Raw genomic sequence first — 5,895 nt, 5'->3', positions numbered from 1 at the left:
TGATGGTAGGCTAATTTCTGCAATCGGTGGCAAGCTTTCAATTGCCCCTGAGGTTTGAATTGTGCCGAAATCTCAAGCCCGTCTTGTGTGAACGAAGCGATTCCTTGTGTTGTTCTATTGCCCTCCTGCCATTGCCCCTGGTCTCATTGTGCTTTCCCCTCACCACCTCAACATGGTGCGCCAACATATGAGGCATCACTTCGGGGGACACCGAGGTAGCCGTAAGCGTTCGAAGGCTAGTTGTTCCGTGGATCCTGCCTTGCCTCCTCTTACTATCCCCTCCTCTCTGGTGGTTTCACCTCCTCCTAGCCCTACTCGCAGGCCGACTCCGAACAGTGCATTTCAGACCACTCACTTCAAGTTTCAGAGCAATATCAATAGGCCAATGATCACCGCTCATATCACTATTATCCTTTCTGAAGAAGAAATCCAGCCTCATCCTATGGTGCGTGCGGTGTCTGAGCATTCTCAGAGAAGTGAGCAGTTTATGGCAGAGGGAAGTCCGGAGAATCGAAATGGAAAGATGCTCGATAGGGGCGACCCTCCCAGCGGTATTATGCCTCCTGAAGCCATCATCTCGGTGGATGGGGAAGGAAACTCCATGGCCACTCATCACCCCAAGGTGAACCCAGAAGGCGAGAAGGCAAGAACTGAAGAAATGTGGACTGGCATTACGTGTCAGGAGGTGGAGATGCCTCTGAATGAGGACGTGGAGATATAAAGCTACCTGGGCTTGCCCAAACCTTTTTTGGTTTTGCTGATGATTCATATGGTCAACCTTAGGCAGTTTTTTTTTGCAGTTCTGGATCAACATCTACAGCCAGATGGTTTTGTTATTCCCCTCAAGCAGCGACAGTATAAAGATCTTCTGGGCAGCTAGGGAAAGTCTCTGTCTTGGTTTCGGGTCTTCTCTTATGTTATGCTGGTCTATCTCTGGTTTCTACATCTGTTCTCTTGTCTTCTATAACTGGTTCTCCCAGGCTCTCCCTATACTGGGGCAGTTTTGCTGTGTTGAGTGCTCTCGGTTGATGTTATCCGAAGCCTCAAATTATTGTAATATTATTTTACTTTTCAGTTAATAGAATTAGTCATTTTCCGAGAAAAAATAAATCTATATATGTCAAAGAAAAATATGAATATCATATATATGTAACTATGTGTATTATTAATTCAAGTCCCACTAGCACAACCAGTTGAGGATGGGGCTTGTTAGCAAGGAGACCCACGCTCAAACCTCATAGAGGATGTTGCGCTAGTGCTAAGAGGAGGAGACATGCTAAAATCCATTCAACTTAGGGCTCATGTGGCACAGGCGGGGTGCAATCCTTGGATGATTTTGACGGCTTAGATGCCCCTCTGTCGTGGTTTCTCAAGCATCATGTCAAGCATGTATAAACACATATCACTCGACAAAAAAAAAAACTATATGTATTATTAAGATTGTAATAAATTAAAGATAAATATATATCTATATATAGAAATATGAAATATATATAAATACAAATATGTTTTAAAAATTCGATAAATACATATTAAGAATATATACTAAAATATAATAATATACTTCACATTTAAAAAGAAATTTCCATATATAATAATCTTCTTCACATTTATAGTTAAAGCAGTTGAGAGAAAGTGGTAGAAGCACATGTTGTGTTTTTGGTTATGGTTGGTTCAAATATCCTCAAACATGCTCTTCTAGGTGAAAATTGTGAATATATATATATATATATATATATATATATATATATATATATATATAGATTGTAAAGATATCAAATGTTTATTAACTTTCACTTTTCTTTACCATATAACTTTTAATGTCAAATAAAGAGGCCCTCTCTAGACGAGTATGAAAGAGATGTAATGTCATATCCTATCTTGTTAAACATTATGACTTCTTTAAATTACAGAAAATAATAATAATAATAATAATAATAAAACATTTTGATTGGGTCAAATTACATAAAAATAAAAATAAAAATAAAATAATAAAATTAATAATTGGACCAAGAGGAATATAATGTAATGTAAATATTTTGACTCTCTTAAAGTAGAATAAAATGAAAGTAAAAGTAATCAAATAAAAATAAAATAATAATATAAATGAAAATGACCCATGGTAATGAGAACCCATGGTATTGGTTCATCATATTCATGTCAAATATACCCTATTTAATTTTATGTGATGTAATAGATAAAAACATTTATAAAAAAAAGTAGATAAAAAAATAAAATAGAGATAAAAAAAAAAAGAATAACGAAATAAAAATAACCCTATGAAAATAAAATAATAATAAAGATAAAAATGGCCTATGGTTTTGACCCATGATATACATGTGAAATATATTATTTTGAAGTGAGAAATCAAACGAGATGGATCTTGCTTGTTCCTTTCATACCCTTGCCCTTTTGGAGGGTTGATCATGATATTCACCTGCACTCAAACCTCAATGAGCTAGTTGATTTATACATTTGCAATAGAAGGTAAACAAACTCAGTCAAACTATGTCTTATTGTAGAGAAATATTATGACTTTAATTTAAAGAGTAAGGTTGCGTTAAATGAAGAAAAAGAATTCATTTGGACAAGATTTAATTTATCTCTTTGGATTTATATTTCATTGTATGTTATTAGGGATATTGAATCTTTTAAATTATAGTGAATTGGGATATTTTATTTACCTCTTCGAATTTATATTTCATTGTATCTTATTTAGGGATATTGAATCTTTTAAATTACAGGGAAAATATTTAATTTACTTCTCTCGATTTATATTTCACTGTATCTTATTTAGAGATATTGTATCTTTTAAATTACAGGGAATTGAATGTGATAAGGTCTAATCAGTGAAACAATGCATTATTTGAAGTAAATTGTATCCATTAAAATTGAAGGATAAGTCTCCATTAAGGATTTGTTGTCTCACTACACTGAGACGCTTTCTGGTATGGTGGAAAGGGTGACAATTGTAAAGCTGAGCTTATTGCATTGTGGGGGTGCTGTGTAGTTCTTTTCCTGGATTGGCATTGATAATATTTTTATTTTTGGTTACTCTCTTATTTTGATCAATTCAATTCATGTCACTTCTCTCTTGTGTTTTCGGTTCTCAACAATTGGATTCAATTGATTAGGAGCATTATCCCTTATTCCTTAGTTATCTTCTTTCAACATGTCTATTCAGAGGAGAAAGTAGAGGCTTTATGTTCTTTGAAAAGTATTGTGATGGCATGTGTTGTGCTCTGGGATCGTTTCAAGATTTAATTCTCAATACTTATGCTATGATATGGTCTTATTTTTTTATAGTGTCCATTTGGGTGGGGAACATGGAGAACCCTTTGTTTTTCTTTCTTTCTTGCTCTTCTTCTCTTGAGAAACTATCCCGTGGACGATCTTCTTCTTTGATGAGTTGATCTATAGGTTTCTTCTTTGATGAGCTGATATGTAGATTATATATATATATATATTATAGTAAATATTTATTAATGTTATTAATGTTTTCATTGCAATCTAAGTAACCATAAAAGATAACAAATTTATGATCTTGGTTTTGAATTTGAGCACGCAAGATATTGATCTTTGAATAACTACATGGGTTCTTTCTATCATTATTGTTTTATGATCTTATTATATATTTATAGTCTAGTTTTAAGTTTGTCATCCATGTTTCTCTCGTTAGTTTAATATCAAAGAATGTGAGATAAATTTTGTTTTTCATTTTTCTAATTATACATTGAATGTATTGTTATAAAGGTGTTTGTAAAAATTCACCTATAAATATGATGAATTGACATTCCTCTCATCATATATGTACATTTGTTTTCTTCATTTTAACGGTTTTGAATTTAATTATTAAGTTCACAAAGAATATTTATTTTCCATCAAAGAAGATATTTTACTTATTATTAAAGTTTAAATATTATGGTTTATTTTCTCAATATTATATTATTGTGAGTTTCACTAATTAGAACATTTTTTTCAAGTATTATATTGTAGTGAATTTTACAAACCAATATAGATCCATATAAACTCTGGATCTATCAAGACCAATAGAGATTTGAAGAAGTATTCCTTTGGTATAAATAATTTCCTTTTGTCAAAATGTTGAAGAGGTGTTTCTTTGGCTATGTATATGACATGGAATCTTCATAAACTAGTATAGATCCATCTTAACTATGGATGTACCAAGTGCTAAAACAGATCAAATCTATCAAACCCTACATTCGCATCTTAAAACATTTGATCCATCATGGCACATGGTAGCCTCGGAGATTCGAAATTAGGATGGATCTTAAAAAATTTGATCCATCATGGCACTTGGTAGCCTCAAGATTCGAAATTAGGATGGATCTAGGCTCATTTAATTTCTCCCTTTAAGTAGACTATATTCCACATGAACACCATGGATCAATACTATGGATTCTCATAAATATGGAAAGAAAAAACAAATGGCAACTTGATCAAAATCATGTTTACAATAACTACTTAAAAAATATTAATAAAAATAATAAAATTCTTGTTATATATGATTCATATTTATATTACTTTTCCAATTTACTCAATTTAAATACTAATAAATTAAAATAATTAATGTGATTTTTTTTAATGAAATAAATATAATGACCAAACAAATTTTGTGACGAGTAATATTTATTATTAAAAGTTGTTAAATTAAATAAATATTATTTTTCAATTTGTTTATTTATTTCATATTTATGTTTCATTTTCTTAAGTGTTGAAGGTATTAATAGATTTGGAATTTAAATTTATTTAATTTGTAAAATAAAATTTTAATGTTCATCATTTTATATTTTATGTAAATTTATAATTATAAATCTTTTTAAGTTGTTATTTGCATATTTCTATTTTTTACCACAATTTCTTGTAATAAAAGGTAATCTAATTAACAATCAATAATTATATTCATAATCTAATGAGATATCTATTTTTATTAAACTAAAATAAAATGGTTATATTGCAAAATCTACATCATATAAATTAATGTGGATAATCATTACTCACCTATAGATAAGATAAGATAAGATCAGATAATATATTTAGAAAATTCAAATATTTTTTACAACAATTATTAATTGGTTTTTAAAAATTGTAATGTTATGTTTATTAGTAACAAGGAAACATATATTAACAAATATTTTATAAACAACATGGTAAAAAGAAATAGCTGAAGGCTCCTTATTTTACACTCACGTGGATGAACCCATGTTGACATTTTAACCAATGTTCCCGATTTGATATTCTTCTAAATATGCTTCATCTAAGGGCAATTGATAGTTGAGGCTTCTCCTTCTACGTGTTACTATTCATAGGAAATTGAAGTGAAGAGCCATTGTGAAAGAGCCACTCGGCTTTCAATCTTTGGGCCATTTATTGATTACGATCGCCACTGCTTCTTCCATGTGATTGAATGTGATGTGAAGATCATGCATATTTGCGCTTTGCCCTTTCCATTTAACTACAAGCTCCTCGTACCAAACTTTATCTGAGTTTTGAAAATGGTGACTTGTAATTCGGAATAGGCATCAGTTGTGCATCAATTCGTTTAATATCTTCAATAAGAATATTGTAATATGCATTTACCTCTTTAGGGGATTTGTTTTCCACCATTGAGGCTACCTTATCCTACCCGTCTAGAGTGTCTTTTTCGTAGACAACCAAAGCATATTCAAATCACTTATTCCATTTCCATGTTTATCTTGTGGATTCACTAGCCATTTTTTGCTCGAAGTTTGAACTAACACCTTCCTTCTCAAAGACGTTAATTCCAGAGATTAACAATAAAGTTTTACTCATCGTTGAGTATGTTATGAATGTATTGCAATTAAACCTTGGTAGAAATACAGTCTCGTGGAATTGATGATGAAGTAGGATTAG

Source organism: Pinus tabuliformis, chromosome 4_1 (assembly GCF_031772625.1).
Source record: "Pinus tabuliformis cultivar Carrire ecotype Pingquan chromosome 4_1, CPIR1, whole genome shotgun sequence".
Classification (NCBI taxonomy): domain Eukaryota; kingdom Viridiplantae; phylum Streptophyta; class Pinopsida; order Pinales; family Pinaceae; genus Pinus; species Pinus tabuliformis.
Note: the sequence above shows the minus strand (reverse complement) of the source record.